We start from the raw sequence: 23,289 nt of genomic DNA on the forward strand, positions 1-23,289 counted from the left end.
TTTTTTCAATTTTAAGCATTATTGCGAAAAATCGGTACAATGTATTTTATTCGAAGTCGTGTACATCAAGAAATGACACTGAACCATCGTTCCTCCTAAGTTACAAACAGATAATTTAACATATCATTTAGTAACTCCGTTCGTAGTAGTCAATAAATATTGTCTCGAAGAAAGTTGTAAGCACTACAATGTTCAATCAACACTGTGTCGTACGGAATTCACAGAATATATAACTATATTGAATAAGATATATTTTATGTATTGTATTTTGAAGCTTTCTTCAAAGTACTGTTCATCGATAGCCACTACATTTTCCCATTCTTTAAGCTATTTACGGATTCTATCTCGAAACAACGATGTATCTTGGTCGAGTCTTGTCACGCTGAAGAATAACATTGTTGTGTCTTTGTTCGTATTCTAGCTGTTTTTCGCGCAGTGCTAAGGTAAAATGCATCAGTTGTAGAAGATCCCCATTGAATGTTTCATAGAGTAATGCCTTTAAATCCTCGTCTGTCATTTGTTTTGGTTGTCCAGAAGGCCTATGGTTTCGGTCTCAAATATTAAAACGTCGAAGTCAGTATTCACATGTCAAAATCTACGGAGTATGGTTGCCATAATCTTCGCACACCTGTTAGATGACCTTCAGCCGTCTATTTATTGAAATTCTTCAAAAAATTGAGACATTTTTTTGTTCACACATACTTAAAAGTGAAGCTTCAACAAAAAGTTGGTTACAAATATATCCGATGTGCTTTAATACACAGTAACACCATCTGTTGTAAATCCTCTAAAATTAATTCACAGGCCCGATGACTAACGAAATAGTCTAGAAAAAGGATGATTTGGAAATAGACGTTATTAAGCTGGACCGACTAGAAGTGAAACTAACTTTTTTACTAAATTTTAAACTAAATTTTTTTAAAAAATTAGTACCCCATTTTATTGAAATATTATATATTTCTTCAAATTAGAACTCGTCAGTGACTTTTCAAGGATTTTCCACACGAAGCTAATTTTATTTTAAAACATTACAATGATTTCTATTATTTTTTTTTAATTTTTGGTAGCAAGGAAAAGGCTCTTGAGACCTTACCTTGTGAATATGGAGGCTTGAACATGATTACAGTGTTGTTTTTGACAAAAATCATAGAAATAGCAATGAAATATGTGGCAATACATTGATTTTAATTTTTAATGTCTTGATAGTTATATTCAGAAACGCTGTATTTCTCACTCTTATTACAGTGATTGTACAGATTCATCGAAACTAACATGATATTTAACGTTTTTAGAGCTTCATTGTACTTTATACCATGTTCATAACAAATTGAATTGAAAAATATCTGATTCTTTAGTAAAAAAATTACCAATATCCCCAAAATACGGGTGATATTCCCAATTACTGACAAAAAGTGAACAACTAACACCACTGGAAATTTTAAGATACTTTTTAGACATGTTTGTCAATATAACAAAAAAAACCTGTGCCAGTATAACTAGCCAATAAAATTTCGAAGCCCTTAAAGCGTCTAAGAATTGAAAAAAAAAACTTGATATGCGTCATTGCAACCTAAAGATAATTAAAAAACATATTTGGACATCTCTCAGGTATTTTAGTGTTTGTAGCAGAAGCATATTCCGATAGTTGTCATGACAAATACCTGAAATTCTATCCTTATATAACAGTGATATGTATTTCAAAGTTATACATAATTCATACAATATAAATCATACTTTAGAAGTTCTTCTATTATAATATGCAACCAAAAATTCAGACAATTTTGATAAAGAACAATAATCTGATGGTGTCTACAGTTAAGATCATAATCAACAGAAGAGGATAAAACACCTAGACAGTAAAAAAATAATATAAATAAAGTGAAATAATAAAATGATTAATAAATATAATAGTATACAAAATATAATACACTTTACATAGTAATTTAAAAACAGATAGTTCTATGTAGAGGACAAATTCTTGTCGAAACTTTCGTTTTGTATACAAATTTTCTCTTTTATTACAACAACTTGTAGAGTCAACTTAGCAAATTGCTGGCCTAACGATTTTTATGACATTGTTACACGTAATTTAATATGTAGTTCGAGAATTTATTACATCATTAAGAAAGCAGATGTAATAAAGGAAATGTTAATGTTTTTATTAGTTCCTGATTCAAGTTGGTTAAGATAAAAATAAAATCATGAATTATACAAACTTTAAATAAACATTCTTTTCTGGCATTTTTAGTTATTAATATTTATTTAACCGTTATTAATAACAGAACAAATAACTTATTACATAGATGCGATAATAAGATAAAGAACAAAAACGTATACTAACATAAAATTTACTCTATTTGTTAGTTATTTTTGAGGTAAAACAATATTAGACAATAATGGATATTTGCATTTTTATAAAATTATAATAAACATTAAGAGTGTGAAAGTAAGTCGGATCAAAATAACATCGAACAACAAATGCAATCGCTTGTAAACAGTTACTAATAATAGACTAAAAAGATGGGGATTTAATTAAAACCTGTCGTGTGAATTCAATATTAATCATTTATATTTTAATTTATTTAAATAGCTTGACGGACTTATAAACTTTCTTGACGATCAGTCGTCGAGGTAATTATACCAATAATTCTAGGCAAATGCTCATAAAGTGGTACGTAAAAAAGAAATGTTTGCGTTTAACTAGGCTGTCATTTTTCTGCGTTTGTTTTTCATTATACTTTCCAATGATTAAATGTTGAAAGTTTATGATGTTGCCTCTGAAAATGGTATTGAATGAATGTGATAACCACAGAAGTGGTTTATTAATGTAAGTTCGCTGTCAACACAAAGTTCTTCGATTAATTATCAATGTTTATCGCTACGTAACCAATAAAGAACTGCACGATGACCTGGAAATCAAATGGATCTATGAGGTTATCCAAGGTCTCGAGTCCAAATATGAAATAAGGTTACTAAATCACAGTAATGTGGAAACTATATAGGTACTGCGTAAGATATCAGAAGAAGAAATCAACCAAACCAAATGAACTTGTATACTGTATAAGTGTTGCTTTTAATTTTAGTTGAAGTAGTCTAATTTAATTTTGATGCAAATTTTGGCTTCTTTATCTTGATATTAGTGGAAAGAACATGCAAATAATAAAAAGGCTAGTTTTTCTAGTTATTAGTTTAAAATTATTCTTGGGACAGGATAATATTTGATCTTTAGCCTATTTAACAGAACCTGCTTATACCTATTGGTAGATAATGTTGCAGAATCAAAAAAGTCTTGCTTAATAAACCACAATTTATTATCGCCCACTCCAATTGAACAAGACTATCCATTTTAGTCGTAATAATGGAATATAGATCCTTATAATATGGAAAACTAGGAATATATCTACCACTTAGAGCGGCTTCTTTAGCTGCTTTGTCTGCTCTCTCATTACCTTCTATGCCCACATGTCTAGGCACCCAAACAATTGATATTCTTCTTTTCCGTCCAACAAGATTGTGATAGATGTTATAGATGCGAACGATAATAGGGTATCTAAAATTTGCAATTTCAATTGCCAGGATAGAGCTCAGGGCATCAGTACAAATCAACCAATCGCCGGACTCAACCTCTAATACAATCTGTAGAGCCCTCCAGATAGCTGTTAATTGTGCCGATAGTATGGATGAATGTTTATGAAGCTTGTAAGTTTCTATTTTAGAGGATCCATAAACAGCTGCGCCTACTGCTTCGGATGACTTGGAACCATCCGTTTACAAAACCTTATAGTTTGGATACAGCGATAGAAGATGACCAAACAGGTCCTTGAAGATTGTAGGACCAAAATTATCCTTGCTGTGAATCGTTCGAGATCTATTTGTGGGCAACGATGGAAACATCCATGGTGGGAGAGTTGTGAAGCTGGAGACGTTAAGTTTATCTATATTAAGGTTGATCATGTCTATAACCTTAAAAGCTGGTCTTTGAAAGATCGTGCTCTACATGATGGTGTAGTGAGTCTTCTAATGGACAGATTTATTATTTTGTTGCTTGTTGGATCGAAGGTTTGTGCTGCATCTAAGAATATATCTGAACGTACCCATTTACCTTCATATGATCCTTCAAACTGGTAAAACTATAAACCTAAATTATTATTAAAATCCTTTCGACTAATCGATATAATAAATAACTATCAAAATTTGCCAGATTCAGCTCGGTTTGATTTTTAGCTATTCTCGCACTTCGAATAATTCATCAAAAACCGTTCTTACCTAAAAAAAACGGCGTTGCATCATATTCGTAAAAAAATCAACGCCACTCGGCTAACGTTCACCAATCTCCGACAATCTCTTCAAAATATCCACCGGATCGTAAACAGAACCCCATTAAAAACGTCACACGATCGAATCTAGCAGGCGTTTACCTCGATCTCGCTTCGATTTACATAATTCGATTTCGACGGCTGTCGACTTTTTATGAAAACCCTCACCAACAATGGCGCGGTAATTGTCCAGAGCCTCGGAGAGGAGATAATATACGTTCGGACGCAGAGCAAGTTGCCGTAGATGGCCGTTCCTCGATCGTATTTTGTTTTACGGGTACGACCTACCAGTCCAGTTCGAAATTCAAAAGTTTTTTACGATAAATCGTTGGAAATCGCTTTTTTTTCGCAGTAACATGAAGTATTTTCAGTATTGATATCAGTTCAGTGCTTGTATGCGTGATTCTGAGTAGGAAAATTATATTTATATTATGATTCATTAAGTTTTCAGTTATAACCACCATATATTATGTTATCAACAATTTATGTTTGTGTAATTAATAAAAAATCGCGTAATATTGGCGTACACGTTAGTTTTAAGGGGTTTGTTTTTAAATTTGAACCTTCAAACAGCTTACCCGAGATTTTGATTACACAGAAGAAGACATACTTTTATGATATAGATTATAGCAAATATTCTACAAAATGTCAGGAGTTCAACAATTTATAATGGAAACGTCATTAAAAAATGAAAACAATCGCAGTTTTTCGTTAGTTTTCGTTTGACTTTGGCTTATTGTAACTTGGAATCGAGACAAGATAGTGTGAAGCCAATTGGACCCCAAAAATAAATCCTGCTTGTATTAAAATTTTTAAAGGTATTTATTTGGCAAGAGGGTATTAACACCGATTTTTTTAGGATATAATGTAAGAACCCGTAAAATATGTTACAATATCCGTCCTACTCGCCGGATTTAGCATTAAGGAGATGATGGTATTCGAGACTACAAACTCCTGTGATAATTCCTCAAAATTATACTATATAAAAATGGGCATATTTGAATGTATTGTTCATATTTTTATTTGTTTAAATTTTGTTTATTACTGCGTATTCGCAGCATAACAAGAAGACTTTCTGAAGGTTATAGATGTGATTATTTCGAATAGTATTTCTTCTACTAGAGTTAAAAATTATATAACACATACATTAAAATTAACATAAATTGGCTATAAATAAATGGAAGTCCAAGATAAGGTTGTTAGTGATACCGGTTATATTCACATTTTTATTTTTCTATATTTTATTTATGACTACTTTTTTAAAAATATTTTAAAGTCTCCTTTTACCAACTAGGGACCAATTTTAGAAATCATCCCAGAAGATATCGGGTCTTACCCAGTCTGGTTACTGGTGTGACTGGAACTATTTTTCTTGTCGGATTTTACACTCTTACCTAGGACAATCACAAACATAAATTTACGACCGTGCCCCAGCAGGATTCGAACCCGCGGCTATCGCAACAGATCGTCCTATCGTCTTTACTACTGCGCCACCAAGCCTGCTATTACTAATTTTGTACTGGACTGTATATGGGCAACACAACAAGAATGGAGAGTTAGTTCAAAGGTAACAAACGTGATTCTGTTGAATAACTTTACTTTTACAACTATTAAAAATATAATCGATTTTAACATTAGCAAACATTAGATGCAAATAAATAGAAGACTTGTAGAGATTATTAATAATACTGGTTATATTAACATTTTTATTTATCTATAATTCATTTATTACTACGGTTGACTGAATATTGACAACATAAGAAGAACTAGAAGTTAGCAAAAGGCAGCAAATGTGATTCTGTCGAACATTTTTACTTTTACAACCATTAAAAAGTACGACCTAATAGAGGTTATTAATAATGATGGTTATATTCATATTTATATATGAATAATAATTTTTATATGAAATATGACTTTGTCGAATAACTTTGCTTTTACAATTATTAAAAAGTATATAATCAATTTAAACATTACCAAACATTAGACGCAGATATATAGAAGTCTAATAGAGGTTATTATCGGATACCAGTTTACCAACACCGTCCACATTATTTACAAAGCGAGAATTTAAGACAAAAAATCAAAACTATGCGCGAAATACGAACGTACTCCGGATACCTTTCACTTTCTTCTTTATTCGGACCGGCCAAGAACAAGACCAAACGACACGAGGTCTTATTAATGTTCAAAAACGTGTAAAAACGCTGTCGTCGTAAAAATGTTTCGTTCACACTCGAATAAATCTTCGAATCGCAACGATTTTTCGATGGTACCGACGAAAAAAACTGGTCAAACAACAACTACTGCATTTGTTTATACGTATTATTGTTATATTTCGTGTTTATCGACGAGGAGGAAAGAGTGACATTAATAAATATGTATTGCGTGGAGATAATGAGATTGTTATCGTTGTTTTAGTTTGAAATAAACGGCGACAGAATTCGTTCCGAGTTCTGATGAACAATATTAGGCCATAAAACCACTGATATCGAATCGTCCGAAACAAATATCGCATTGATGCCTTACCAGATGTGTCGTCGAGACGTCGAACGTCTTTCCATCGACCGATCACTGCTCACCAATAAATGACACAATCACAACAGTCTCGGGTTTTTCTTTTTATTTAGAGAGATAGTTCTGTACCGGTGTTGTATCTACGTGGACGAGGTTGGTTGACCGATGTGCACGCGACTACCACACCGACGGACTAGCAGCGGACGACTGGTCGGGCGCACGCTTTCCTCTGGCGGCCGCGGCACGGCTGAACGGGAATGGGATGCGTGAACGACGTCGCGACGTAGCTCTTTCTTCCTCGGCGATGGTCTCGATGTGGACGTATCGAAATATATCGGAAAAATCGGTTTCGCCGGTTTCAAATGATAAAATCCAGCTTCGGGTGTGGATGCTGATGCTTATTTATGGACAGGACAGGGAAATCTGACGCAAAACGTCACTGGTCAACGATATAATGATTCCCGTGTTGTTCTGGATACTTATTTTTAAGAAATAGTAACGAAGAAGTCATACAGGGGTTGTCATTTATATTTTAAACCTCGACAATAGCATGCAGCGTTACAGGTCTTTAGGCCACCACAAATACATCCACGCTGGATTCTAAGGCTGGTAACGCTAGAGGATTGGTACCATGCGGTTCCTGGTATAAAAGACCCGCACAAAAAAGTCTACCTCTCCTCGCAGATTCGCAGTCTCGGGCAGCGAAAAAGCCGAGAACCTGGCCGAATCATTTGAAAAACAAATGAAAAAATTTGGAAACATGCACACATAGTCGTGATTCCGAAAAAAGGTGCATATTCTTCGCCTTCCGACTACAGGCCCATCAGCCTGCTTGGTTCAATGTCCAAGATTGCTGAAAGAGTGATCCTGTTTGCACTCAACCGGTTCAGGTTTACCCGAAGACCTGATAATTTTACTGCGTTCCTTTTTGTCGGTGAGGTCCTTTCAAATAAAGATCGGTAATAACCCCCAGTCCTAAATCAATCAAAGCAGGAGTCCCCAAGGTTCTCCATTAGCCCCAACATTATTCAATCTCTTTATGTTAGAGATTCCAATGAAGAAATATATTGAAACCGGCCAACACGCGGATGTTACAGCTTTCTTCTCCAGTTCTCGTTCTATAGATGCCGCTCAGAGAAAACTTTAAAATTAATTAAATGCCGCGGTCCAATGGTTAAATTTCTGGAAGTTGCAAAACAACCCCCAAAAAACCCAAGCCATAATCTTTAACAATCAGAGAGACATCCGCACCTACCAGCTGAGAGTGGAAAAAGTCTCAATCCCGTGGCGACGAAAAGCCACAAATCTCGGCCTCATCTTTGACTGTAGATTCTTATGGTCAACACAGATAAATAAAGAAATCTCCAAGGGCTACGGTGTCGCCACAGTGCTTAACCCTCTCATCTGCGGAAAAAGGAAATTGTCGGTGAAGATTAGAATTTTGCTTTACAAGTCGCTTATTAGATCTGCCTGTAGAAGTGTTATATGAATCTAACACTTGGTATGGGTTTGTCAGGCCGGAACTAGTGGAAAACCTTCAGGTAGTGCACATTAAACTTCTCAGGCAAACTCTGAACACGCCATGGTTTGTCAGAAATATCCAGATTCATCGGGAAACTGGCACTACCAGTCAGAGGCGTTTCCAATCCGGTAACCCCGAAGACTATCCCCTGAAAATCGGTTCTCCAAGCCGCCTGAGGTTCTTATATCCCAAATAAAGCGCCTTCACGGGCAATCCTCTCTTATAAATTGAGTTAACATCAGCAAGGAAATCTTTTCAGCTGGTAAATCAGGCCAAAAAAGAAGCCACTCTTTCCTTTTTATTATCTCACTTTTTTAACACTTTCATGTAGTTTTTATCCTCGAAATAAACAAGTTTTAAACCAACCTGTGTTTTCTGTTCTCATACAAATTCCTTCTACAAAATAGTAGTGAGCGTTCGAACAAACAAAGTCGATACATACAACAAATGAACCTACAAGTAAGTGTTGTTAGGCTCCATCTGACGTTTCCAAATGGAAGTTTTACATTTATAACCATAACCATTTTTAGAACGTTTCATCAGTTGAGAACAGTGATTTTGAATATTTTGACTCAGTAGAAAAATTGAATTAACTCTGTGGCTGAAACAGTCGATAGTAAAAAGTAGTCAATTACTCAACAGTCGATGGTTCCCAATGCTAGTAAAAAGATAGGTAAAAAGGTATGATCCTGCGTTATCAAGTCACTGCTTATTGACTGAGCAAACCTGATAGTTAATACCATCAAATGATTTCAATGATATAATGTTTATGAAAAGACATTTCCACAAATTGTAAACAAAAAACAAAATAACATCCATATTTATTACAGTTTCTATCACTATAAAAAGCACTACTATTACTTTTGACTACAGAAATTATATCCACTATAATTTTTCATGAGAAATGATCGAATATCTCTTAGCATAATTATAAGAAGTGCTTCGTAAAATACGAGAAAAGAAGCATCAAGAAATAATCATTCCTCATAATGACAATGCAAGGTCTGTTTGACGGATACTTGTTATTGACTGAGCAAACCTGATAATTAATAGTACCAAATAATTGCAATGATATAATACTGTTTATGAAAATAAATTTCCACGAATTGGAAACACAAAACAAAATAATATACAACATTTATTAAAGTTTCTATCACTATAAAAAAAACTACTATTACTTTTGACTACAGAAATTATATCCACTATAATTTTTCATGAGAAATGATCGAATATCTCTTAGCATAATTATAAGAAGTGCTTCGTAAAATACGAGAAAAGAAGCATCAAGAAAGAATCATTCCTCATCACGACAATGCAAAGTCTGTTTGACGGACACTTCTTATTGACTGAGCAAACCTGATTGTTAATAGTACCAAATAATTTCTATGATATAATACTGTTTATGAAAATAAATCTACACGAATTGGAAACTCAAAACAAAATAATATCCAACATTTATTAAAGTTTCTATCACTATAAAAAAACTACTATTACTTTTGACTACAGAAATTATATCCACTATAATTTTTCATGAAAAATGATCGAACATCTCTTAACATAATGAGCGTTCATTAAAGCTTCTTCGCCGAGGAAGACCCGCCAGTGGACACAAGTAATTGCTGTTCGATACATGCGTAATTGAATGTGTTTAATGTCTACGACATTCTAATTAATACCTTGCAGCGTTTCGAGAATCCGAGTCTTGTTATCTATATCGAACAGGTGATTAAACGAGGCCTTGCCAATCGTAATCCAGCTTATCGAAGGCCGCCAGACCAAATATTATCCTATCATCCTATTCGCGAGGCTTAATCGTGTTACATCTTAGTTCTAGAGGTTCGATCCAAGTCGAGGATCACGGCATAAACATCATAAAACGATTTCTGTTTGATATGAACGAAAATGAGTGGAGAATCATTTTTTGGTTCCCCTTATTTCCGAGTATATACTTATATACTGACAGTCTTTTCCGTGAATTTATTTATATCACCTTGTTTTTTTTGGAATTGCTTGAGTACCAGGACTTTTATTTACCTCCATATATGATTCATGATTTTCCGATTTCATATCTTTTACTGTGTTCGATGTAATTCGTCCTGTAACAATTTTTGCAGATAGTAGTATTCAGTTAATTATTAAAGTAACATATCTCATCATCAAATGTTTATAATGAATATATTAATAATTATTAAAAAGTACAAGAAGAAAAAACAGATATGTTGATTTGGAAAATGCATTTATTGTTTTGAAAAAGTAAGTAATAAAAATGTAGGAAGTCGTTCCTGTTGTTTTTTTTTTTTGGAAAAAAGTACATTATTTTCAAGAAAATAAGTATTGGCCTTTTGATTCTATATATCTTGCCCGTCTTTTAGGCAATTTATGGATGCCATCCCAAAAAAAACTGTTTATCCTTTGAGCAAAACTATTCGTCGAGCCATTTTCTAACTTCTTCGAAGTCGACGAAGTGCTGTTCTGAAAGCGCGTATCCCATTGATGAGAAAAGTTGATAGTCGAACGAGGCAGCATCTGTAGAGTACGGCAGGTGCTCACTGTAAGTTTCTACCAGCAAACGATGATTTTCAACGGTCTCTTTCTGTTGATTATATAAAAAAAAGTAATGCGTGCCGTAAATGCACGTTTTCACACGAGACATTTTTAAAGAGACAAAAATCTATAACGGCGTTACTTTCGCAAAATATAATATTTACAGCTTTGATGCTTGATGTCGGTAATATGAAATGACATATGTGTCAAATCATAACATTGTATACTTAAGCTTAGCGACATCTGCTAGAAAAACCGGTAATGACTATCCGGTATTTCCGATCAAAGCAGACAACGTAAAATAAAAAGTCTTCCAAACACAAGCAGGACGAAATCAAGGGGAAAATTAATGGATGGAATAATAAAGAATGTTAAATAAACAGAACAGGATTACATATAACGTATAAAAATATAAAAAAAAGAAATATCTGTAGGAGCTTTTGCATATGGTGTAACGTTAACAATTGATATTCAAAAAAAAGTCATGGTAATGGGAGAGTGAGAAGTATTTTAACAAATTGATGATGTAAAATAGAACAATTAAATACTTTCATTAAATTTGTACTTCGCTATAAATCAACAAAATCAAAAAAAACAAATAACAAAACAAAACTACAGTGGGAGTTTATGAGACGTGGGTATTGTCAAAGAGAGATAAAAGTAAGATACAAGCAGCAGAAAGCAGATACCTCACAAGTGTCAAGGGTGTAACAAAGAAGGGTAAAATGAGAAACAAAGATATCAGAAAATGCTTTAATTCTGCTTAAAAAATGGCCGAAATACAAGCAAAGACACAACAATGTTATTCTTCAGCAAGACAACGCTCGGCCATATGTTGCCAACCCATGAAAACATTCTCGGAAACATTAAAATAGAAGGTGCCACACCGCCCACCGTTTTCGCCAGATCTTGCCCCTTACGATCAATAGTTCTTCCGATATTTGAGTCATGACCTGTCTGAGCAGTGCGTCACTTAAAAGATACGTCGTTCTCTCGAGATGGAATCAGCAAAATTGCCAGGAAGATGGGGAAAAGGCAGCGGCTATCGATTGACGACAATACATTGTGCCGATTTTCCATAATAAAGCTTAAAATTAAAACAAATCCTTCAAAACTAATTTATAGGCCTAATATTGCAAATTCTCTAAAATTAATTCACAGTCCAGGATAATCTTAACCCACGATATTCTGATATAACAAATAAAATCCACAATAATGATCAACACTCGTCAAATTGTCAAGAAAAATGTTCCACCGACTCCGATCTTACGACATCATTTCTTGTGTTCCGACGCCAAATTACCCGTTGGATTTTACGTGAGACTTTAACGGAAACTAAACTAATTCCGGACCAATTAGTTTTTATCCGCCTTTGAAGTTAGTTACGGGGCAGGTCTCGATAAAAACTAGAAAGTACGGTGTAATTCGTGGCCGGCTATATTTTCATTAAAACTTTATAATCGCTGAACGGCCGAAGTTTCGTTACTAAAACGGGATCCCTGGCAGATCGGTCGGCATCTAGGAGACTTACGGGAAAATAAAACGCGGGATGTCGTGTTTAAGACATAACTATTGCTCGGAAACTTGCTATTATTTCGGTAATGGATTGATATACTATTGCGATCAAACAATAAGAGATGAAAACCGTGGTTTTGTTTGATCTTCTGGATAAAACTGTTAAAAGGGAAAATTATTTTGGTGTTATCCATCGTCACTATGTCTCCAGTAGCCGAGCTCTTTGTCTTACAATAAAAAGTCACATCTTACCGGATTCGCCCGATTTAGCTCCGTCAGACTTCTGGCTATTTTATAAACTTAAAAAACTTCACATGAATATTGTTTCGAGTCAATTCAGACGATTCGAATTAAGGAAACCTCTGTATTAAAACATAATTGATTGATTTTGATGGTGTTAAGTGAACTATTGCTAGATTAAGATATTAAGAAAAGACGTTTTCATAATGACTAGAGGTAATTGTAGAGTTCACTTATCAGTGAATGAGAGTTCATATTAAGATCAATGAGCATTGTATAAAAGTTAGTCATCAGTCATTTACCAATGATTACTCATGATCTTGATTAATACAAACTAATTATTGTGCATGGATAGCTAAATCCAATATATCAATGATGAATGACACGTTTAGACAGTTACTTGTTTAATTCAGTAAATAATTTTCAGAATACTGGTTCAATATGGATAAAAAATCAGTTGCTCTTAAAGATGTCAGTGATTCACGAAATTGAAATCAATTAATTCCCAGGTGTCATTCTTTAAATAAAAGTAAACTGCTTCTTAGTTACACATATTACTTATGTATACAGTTACAAGACAATGCAATACTATAAAATATCCGAACTATCTTCAATCATACGGATCGATCTTATTTTACAAACTTGACTAATAACTAGTCGTGAATATTTTCATGAATACTTTATTGTGAATTGGTCGTGCGAATCTTTTTTTCTTGTTCCTTTCTTTATTGGATTGACCAGTTAGAACCAAACGGTCTTTTGCTGATGTCGTTTCGGATTCGGGATAGAGAAATTTTGCGGACGACAGAGACCCTGGGATATGACTGGGATCGTCGTAGTTAGTTTAGCTACAGGGGTTTGTAGATGGGTGAAGATTTTATCAAGATCCAACAGTCCATCTCGACAAAAGTTCTGAGGCGCCTAGGGAGAACCTTACACTGAGCATATTCGTGAAACTATTTATGAACGGGATGCCTGATCAGATGAGAGCTCGAGGTGAGTGTTCACGTTCCTCATAAACCATGGGGCATTGAGTAACGCGTGGACTTTTTTGGATTGGAACACTTGAAGTAGTGCAAGTTGTCTCTCAGAGACATATCTGTGACATGACCACACCTGAGCTCCGTAGAGGCAGACTGGAAGGACTAGCATCTTATACAGAGTCGTCTTCTGGGGTATTGGGAATTTGCAGAGCAATGCTTTTTCTGGAGAGGAGTGGGAAGTGTAGACTGTACACGACATTGCTTTTGCAGATAGCGTGCTGGATTTGGGGTGACCATTGGAACCTGCGATCGAACTGGAGACCGAGGTATGATACCTTCTGGAACCAGGGGATAAGAACTTTATCGATTTGGAGGCGGTAGGCGCGGAACTCCTTCTTGATGTGGAACAGAATAGCCTGAGTTTTGCTCGGGTTGATCTGCAGCCGCCAGAATTTGTACCACGCAATCGCCTGGTTCAGTTAACTGTTTAAAGCGTGTAGTATCTCTATTTCGGCAAGTTTGAAAAATGAACTAATCAGGCTGAAGGGCCTATAGTCAGATGTATTGGACTTGGCTTTCCTTTTAGAAATGAAAGCGACAAGCGCATGTTTTCAGTTCTTTGGAAAATACTTTAACCTCAGGATGAATTTGATGATGTTGGCAAGCTTTGATAGTTGCTTGCTAATGAGGTTTTTCAGATGGTTTACTGTTATACCATCTGGGCCTGGAGCTTTTTGAGAGGGCGTTTTATCGAGAGCTTTGGGAGAGACTATACTCTTCAAAAGATGCAATGATTGGAAGTTTTTTTCCTCTTCAGAGAGAGGATAGTGTCATTTATGATGGACAACGTCTGTTGATGTGGACCAAAAGATGGATTGCATTTCATTTGATTCTCGAATGAATTGGCGAGATGCTCGGCTTTTTCCGGATTTGTTACGACCATGTCCGTGGAGGAATCGGCCTTCAGAGGAGGGATTGGGTTCAAATTTTGCCCATTACCCAAATTTTGGCGGCGCGCCAGAGTATTTTTTATGTTTGCGAACCTCTTGGTTCGCCCTATTTATGTTAAGGTGGTTTGTATGTCACACCCACTTGGAAACTACACGGTGTCTGACAGTGACGTTTTCTTGGAACCAATAACTCATAGGGTTTAAGGTTTTTTAATTTCCTAAATAAATTAGCGACCAGGCAGTGGTAATATAATGTCCTTTTAGAGAGATCCAAAATACCGTCATAGAGTTGTGGCGACCGCCACGACCCTTTAGGCCAGCACGAATTCACCACCAGCAAGCATAAAGGTTGGCAACGCCAGTGGAATGGTACCATGCAGTTCCAGGCGATAAAAGACCATTACGACGACGTCTCGTTCTCTTTTCTTTTCTCCATCCCCTTGTAATAGTACCACTTCCACAGCGCTACCGTACTTCTACCTCTACCTAACCTAATATCCTTTCAATTCTCCGTCGACCACATGTATAATTTAATATTAAAAATAAACAGTATTTCTTCAACCAGTGTTTTCAGCTCTCATGCAAATTCCTTCCAAAAACAGCAGTGAGTGTTCTGACAAATAATCGCAGCGGCAGCCACACGGACTGACCGACCCGACGAACATTCCTACAGAGTTATAAAAGCCAGATGTTATGAAAATGGTGTTTTGGGAAAAAAATATAAGAATTTTATAAACATATCTTGAAAAACGGCCATTAGTAAAATACAATGTTGATATTTTAATTAACGGGATTATACATAATATAATAATTATAACATCGTACGATTTAGCGAAATCGATGTATAACATCATTTTCCCTCCGTTATTCAAACTCCGCCCATTAACACTACAAGTTTTACCGATCCTAAGCCCACACCACTCATCCCGTACCCATCGCTCTCCATTACTTCCACGCGGATCAACACGGATCCCTCCCCCTTCGCCCTCCACCGCCGTTCGGAACAATACCAGACGGGAAATCCCTTTTTCCTTTCGGAGAACGCGGAGCACTCGATTAAAAATTTATCGAAAGGTTGCACAACACACATGTGTTGCGGGACTCTAGCCTCCCGACGACGCGAGGGGTAACTACGGGGAGGGGGAGGGGTGGTAATGGCGGGGGGTGGTCTTAATGGGGCCTCCCGCGTGTGTCGGATAAAGGGTTGCGGAATGGTGGTGTAACGGCTGAATAATTCATCGACAGGAGACGATGTTTGATGTTTGTTTCGGAGCTGGAAATGGACGGGAGCGATGGTCGATGATGGCGTGTCGACGTAACCGTGAAGAGACCCTTGTGACGACCAGTTAAGGTATTTATCCGTGTAATTTGTTACCACGGAAGAATCTGCGAACTGGTTGTGTAATATTAAGTGTGTAAACATTAAATTTTACTAACATAAAAAAGATTACGCGTTTTGAATTCTTTATTCCATTGTTAAAAACATTGTCTATCGACCAACCATGGTAACAAAATAGAACACCTGAAAATAAACATAGTTTAAAAAATATAACCCAAAGACTGAATAGGGAAATACTGGAAATTAAAAACAAAACCATCAATGACTATCTGAGAAATTTAACAGAATAAAGAAACTGATTACTCACTCTGGAACGCCACGAAATATCTGAAGCGCTCATGTCTACACAGTCCACCTATAAGAGACCTATGTGGGAATTGGGCACGTGACAATCACCAAAAAGCAGAAGCATTTGCTGAATATCTAGAAAAAACTTTCAAACCAAAAGAAACTAATATTGAACATATTGTATTATTCACGACGAAAGAGTTAACCAAATTTATTAAAACTGACATTAACCCCAGGAAATCACCAGGCTACGATTTAATAACAGGAGAATTACTGCAAAAACTACCAAGAAAGAGAATTATAGAACTCACCAAATTGATCAATAAAGCGTTTAGATTAAAACATGTCCCAGGCATTTGGAAGATGGCGAAAATTATAATGATCCCAAAGACCTATATCACTGCTGCCAGTAATATCTAAGGTTTTTGAAAAACTCCTGTTGAAAATAAATAAACCGATCATGGAGAGAAAGAAACTTAATACCAACACAATAGTTTGGGTTTATTAACAAACATTCAACAATTGACCAGGTCCACAGAATAACAGCTGTTATTGGAAAAGCCTACGAAAGTAAAAAAGTAAGTATGCTCAGCTATATTCTTAGATCTAGCACAAGCCCTCGCTAAGGTTTGTCATGAAGGCCTTGTTCATAAACTACAGAAAATGTTATCAAAACAACACACCGAACTATTGAAATCGTACATTACAACCAGAATGTTTAGAGTCAAACAAGAAGAAGCTTACTCTACAATAAAAGAAGCTAAAGCAGGTGTACCACAAGGAAGTATACTGGGACCAATGCTTTATCTACTCTACACTTGTGATATACCACAAATGGAGAATATTACGATGGCTACATTTGCTGATGATACTGCGATTATAGTTGTCGGAGACAATAGTGAAGAAGCCTCACAAAAATGACAACAGGCAACTAGTTCTTACTTTTAAGTGTACCCTCGTATACTGAATATGGTTGGTTATAACTCAGTCTAACTCATTCTGCATATATCATATTCGATTATATTCAATAACTGTTACCTTATCAAATCGTCCTCGAAATTCTTATCAATAAACGTAATCATGATTGAAATACAAATTAAATTGGTCTCTTGTCTCTATTATCTTAACTGTAAGATAACCTGATAATATAGAAATTAAATTTAACGAAGATTTCTAACATGGTTTTTATTTTGTGATAAAAATAACTTTATAGATAATACTTACCTCATCAAAAAGAACAACATTCCGCTAACAATAACGTATACACAGTCGAGCGATATAACACAAGTATATTGAGTGTTTATGTTAAGACTGAACGCTGCGATTAGTGACACGTCAAGAGTAAACACTGTCTAAGTAGGGTCGTTTTTTTCTTAGCACCGTTAGTAATTAAAGTAAAGAAAGTACTGGCGTGCTAAATTTGTGACTGAATAGTAATAAATGTGAAATATAATTACAATTATGCTTTACCACCGCATTTAAAATACTATTCGAAATTATTGTTAGCACATAGTTCTATCATATTTGCCATTTTAAATTGGAAACCCCACGTTATACAAAAAGCAGAGCAAATTGGGCTCAAAGTCAAGCAACTACACTGGTTATTCGGAAGATAATCTCAACTTGACCTAAAATCAAAGAGATTGGTTTATCAGTCAATCTTAAAGCCAATTTGGACCTACGGTGTGCAAATATGGGGTTGTAATAAGACACCAAACCAACTAGTAATCCAACGCACCCAAAACAAAGTTCTACGATTAATCACCAATGTTTATCGCCACCTAACCGACGAAGAGCTGCACGATGACCTCGAAATCCAATGGATACACGAAGACCAAAAACAACGACGAGTTGACGATTTGGAGCAATGCTTGAAGATGATCAAGCGTAATAAACCTGAGTTTATGCGCCAATATGTGTCAATGAATAAAACATCCGGTTTTACTCCCACTCCGAAGGACTCCGAAGTCCAATCGACAATCATCCGAGTGGACTGCACACGATGAACCCGCTCCAAACTGTGGGAAAACGCAACAGTCGGCTGGCAAGGTTATGGCGTCTGTATTTTGGGATGCGCATGGAATAATTTTCATTGACTACTTTGTAAAAGGAAAGACCGTCAACACCGACTATTACAGAGCGTTATTGGTCCGTTTGAAGGACGAAATCGCTGAAAAGTGCTGCTTCACCAAGATAATGCACCATGTCACAAGTCAGTGAAAACGATGGCAAAAATACATGAATTGGGCTTAGAATTGCTTCCTCATCCACCGTATTCTCCAGATCTGCCCTCCATTGGTTATTTCCAGTTCTCAGATCTCAAAAGAATGCTCGCTGGGAAGAAATTCTCGTTAAATGAAGAGGTGATCGCCGAAACTGAGGCCTATTTTGAAGCAAAGGACAAATCGTACAACAAAAATTTGTTGTATTATATATATATATATATATATATATATATATATATATATTACACACAACTCTCGTTGTATATATCAATCGAGCTTGTGTGAGATATCGATCTATAAAAGACCTAATTCCAACTTTCTTTTACCTCTTGTTTCAGGGTATCGCGTGTTTACAGGGGGTGAAACTATACTCCGAACACCCTTACAATGATCCTTTTATCGACGTAAGGGTTAATTTCGTTCTTATCGGATCCCGTTTAAGTTTTCTATGGCTTGATGGGGTTTACGAGACTACATCGATGAGGCTAGTCAATAAATTACGTCTGTATTTTCAAAATAACGAACGGTTATTTGGGTTCCGAACTGTTTTCGGATTATTTTCGGCGGTTTATTTTTAGTTTGGGGTCATGTCTGTTGATAAAATATGCATCAAATCAATATTATTATAGAACGAAGTCGATGATAGTATAATGAAGCACGAAAATTATTTATTATGAGTGATTAAAATACGAACATCTCGTTAATATAACTGAAACTGTGTCATATATGTGTTTGTAAATATCAGTTAACACAAGAACATTTTGAAATTACTCAACTTAGATTTTTTTGACGAAATATTAATATTGTAGCGTGAAACATAATACATTTTTATAGATGACAGAGAATAATTGTTTCAATAAATCAGTAATAACAAATATAACGTGTTGATTTTGATGACTGGAATAGTGTAGTGTGGCCCGATGAATGATCGTTTACATTGTTTGATGCTTGCTTCCTGGAGACGACAGTAAAATAACTTCATGAGCATTTACTCTAAACTAGCTTGACATAATTCACAGCCACGATTTGCTTTTTAATTTGCGAAAATAAGTGTATAGGGTATTAGTGTAATGTTAAGGTTTGTTTACATTGCAATCTAAGCTAGATAAAAGTTATGCGAACTAGGCTACAAAGGCTCTTACTTCTAAGCCATGTTATAAAAAACATTCAAACATTCAATTACGAAATGAAAATAGAAAACTTGGAAAATAATATATTTTCCGAAGAATTGCACCTTATTAATTGATAAATATTGTGTATAAGTCAGACGTTCATATTATTTTGTCCACCCGTGTAAAACAAACTAAAATATTTCAACAGCAATAATTGTTTGTTAGTTAGAAGAAAAATAATTGGAAATTTTAGTATATTTTAATCGGCGAATATAGGAATTTTGTATTTACGTCAACATAATGCTTTATTATCGAGTATTTAAGTTACAGAGTATCTTTCGTGTTTGGTGTTGTTTCACACTGTCATCACAATAGATTACTGACGGATTTATCACTAGAACTATTTGAAAATCAAGCATCATCAATTGAATATAAACAGATACACGTTATACGAAGCCAGGCAAAGTTAAGCACTCAAAAAAATGCAATATTTCGAGAATGCTTCGAGTATGACTGTTCGAAAAAGATTATATTGTGTGAAAATATTGGTCTTAAGATTTGAGACCATCTTGATGATCTAACCACTATCAATGAACTACGTTACAAAGCCTAATATGGCCCAGATTATCGGGACATCTGTTTTTTTGACTACCTGTATGTGAACGAATGAGATTCGTTGGTCTGTTTTTAGTCTCACTGTCGTTTTGTATCGTCATTCAAGAAGTCGTCTATTATTTCCGTTAAATAAATTAGTATTTTTAAGTAAATTAGTAACCCGTAATATACTGGCTAACTGGAAGAAAATCACAATTATCAGTACATAATAAATTGTTATTATATAAGCAAATACTGAAACCTATATGGACATAGGGAGTTCAATTATGGGGATGTTCTGCAAAGAGTAATATAAAGAAAATACAAATTTTTCAGAACAAAGTCCTGAGAAGTATTGTGGGCGCAATACTATAGGGCTGACGATGATACCTACATCGGGACCCAAAATCAGCCAAGAAATCAAGATAATTGCAAGGGGACATGAGGAAAGACTCCATTCTCATGAGAATATTAAAGTATTGCAACTTTTGGATACCACCAGAGCAGGACACAGACTCAAAAGAATCAAAGTATCAGATCTTGTTGTTGCGTAGTGAGGTGCATATAATAAAAAATACAACAGTGACAGTGACAGTATAAACATTATTTCACCAGAGACTGAGATAGGGCTGAATGGGTCTTCCTAGTTATATACCTAGATTTAAGTTATCATAAAGACAAATTGTAGCTTAGTCGGGAACGACTAGTAACAATGTAATTATTAAATAATAAAAAAAATAATCCAAAATCACTATTTTAAATCACCACATGATTCATCGAAACGCAGAATACAGAAAACAAAGATACCGAAGCTTCGGACTATTACCGATTACCATTTTAATGAACTTAGCTAATTGGAAAACAACACTCCGATTAGAATGGATTATTTTGCAGCGATCTCTGGATGATTTAAATCTCGCTAACAACACAGTCGTTGCACCGTATATCAATTGTTTTCGTTTGTTTTTTTATTCATGGCCTGGCTGGATCCGGACCAATAGCTCTATCGTTTTAATCCAATACGCTAATATTCGGTTTTACAGCTACCGCAGTTTTTTTTTTGATGCGATTTAGTGAGGATTCGTCGGGAGAATGACGATGCGTGGGCGGTTCTACGTCCCGGCGGGGTACGTGGGATCCGTAATAGTCACGCGGGGGTAGGTATCAATCGCGCTAAAAGGGTTTCGGATTAATCCCAAACGGGGGATGACCGATAATGGCTGTGCGTAAATTTTCTTTCGAATCGTTAATATTTCGGGATACGTGACGTGTGTTTTTGGTTGATGATCGAACAAGAGAAAAACAGAGTTTGAAGAATTTTTCACTAAAAACACAAAATTCGAATAACTTTGAAACTATGGCACTTATCACAAAAAGGATTTCAGCACATTATTTGTCATCAAATTTTGTATAAGGTGTGCTATTTGCAGCCATAAATATGTCTTTAAACGGAAGTTATACGAAAAAGTCTGAAAACGGCCAAAAATCGCGATTTTTCCTGAGTATATATATGGAAAAATTGCAGAAAATATTTGTATCTCAGAATGAACTGAAAATGTCACACTACATCAATTCTGGGGTGTTAAAAACCATAAAATCATCAGTTTTGTTCTTTAACCAATTGTTTTAGAGAAATCGACAAAAACAGAGTTTAAAGAATTTTTCACAAAAAAAAAACAAAAAATACGAATAACTTTGAAACTATGGCACTTATCACAAAAAGGATTTCACCACATTATTTGTCATCAAATTTTGTATAAGGAGCGCTATTTGCAGCCATAAATATGTCTTTAAACGGAAGTTATACGAAAAAGTCTGAAAACGGCCAAAAATCGCGATTTTTCCTGAGTATATATATGGAAAAATTGCAGAAAATATTTGTATCTCAGAATGCACTGAAAATATCACACTACATCAATTCTGGGGTGTTAAAAACCATAAAATCATCAGTTTTGTTCTTTAACCAATTGTTTTAGAGAAATCGACAAAAACAGAGTTTGAAGAATTTTTCACTAAAAACACAAAATTCGAATAACTTTGAAACTATGGCACTTATCACAAAAATGATTTCATCACATTATTTGTCATCAAATTTTGTATAAGGAGCGCTATTTGCAGCCATAAATATGTCTTTAAACGGAAGTTATACGAAAAAGTCTGAAAACGGCCAAAAATCGCGATTTTTCCTGAGTATATATATGGAAAAATTGTAGGAAATATTTGTATTTCAGAATGCACTGAAAATGTCACACTACATCAATTCTGCGATGTTAAAAACCATAAAATCATCAGTTTTGTTCTTTAACCAATTGTTTTAGAGAAATCGACAAAAACAGAGTTTGAAGAATTTTTCACTAAAAACACAAAATTCGAATAACTTTGAAACTATGGCACTTATCACAAAAAGGATTTCACCACATTATTTGTCATCAAATTTTGTATAAGGTGTGCTATTTGCAGGCAAAAATATGCCTTTAAACGGAAATTATACGAAAAAGTCTGAAAACGGCCAAAAATCGCGATTTTTCCTGAGTATATATATGGAAAAATTGCAGAAAATATTTGTATCTCAGAATGAACTGAAAATGTCACACTACATCAATTTCGGGGTGTTAAAAACCATAAAATCATCAGTTTTGTTCTTTAACCAACTGTTTTAGAGAAATCGACAAAAACAGAGTTTGAAGAATTTTTCACTAAAAACGCCAAATTCGAATAACTTTGAAACTATGGCGCTTATCACAAAAAGGGTTTCAACACATTATTTGTCATCAAATTTTGTATAAGGTGTGCTATTTGCAGTCAAAAATATGCCTTTAAACGGAAGTTATACGAAAAAGTCTGAAAACGGCCAAAAATCGCGATTTTTCCTGAGTATATATATGGAAAAATTGCAGAAAATATTTGTATCTCAGAATGAACTGAAAATGTCACACTACATCAATTTCGGGGTGTTAAAAACCATAAAATCATCAGTTTTGTTCTTTAACCAACTGTTTTAGAGAAATCGACAAAAACAGAGTTTGAAGAATTTTTCACTAAAAACGCAAAATTCGAATAACTTTGAAACTATGGCGCTTATCACAAAAAGGGTTTCAACACATTATTTGTCATCAAATTTTGTATAAGGTGTGCTATTTGCAGGCA

The 23,289-nt window shown here is 35.0% G+C and overlaps 1 protein-coding gene across 7 annotated transcripts in view; it reads right to left on the reverse strand.

The window, feature by feature from the left end:
• Window positions 1–23,289, reverse strand: part of spri (Src homology 2 domain-containing protein sprint) — a 239,813-nt gene that overhangs the window by 81,644 nt on the left and 134,880 nt on the right. Inside the window, exon 1 of one of the 7 annotated variants that reach the window (XM_076417986.1) lies at window positions 6,843–7,084. The exons of the other annotated variants lie outside the window; for them this stretch is intronic. The gene's annotated coding sequence lies outside the window, so the exon portion shown is untranslated. Of the gene's footprint in view, window positions 1–6,842; window positions 7,085–23,289 lie in introns of those variants that run through there. 7 annotated transcript variants of the gene reach the window in all.

Source organism: Rhynchophorus ferrugineus, unplaced genomic scaffold, assembly GCF_030347505.1.
Source record: "Rhynchophorus ferrugineus isolate W39M unplaced genomic scaffold, kcgeb_rfMv2 rfM11, whole genome shotgun sequence".
NCBI lineage: Eukaryota > Metazoa > Arthropoda > Insecta > Coleoptera > Curculionidae > Rhynchophorus > Rhynchophorus ferrugineus.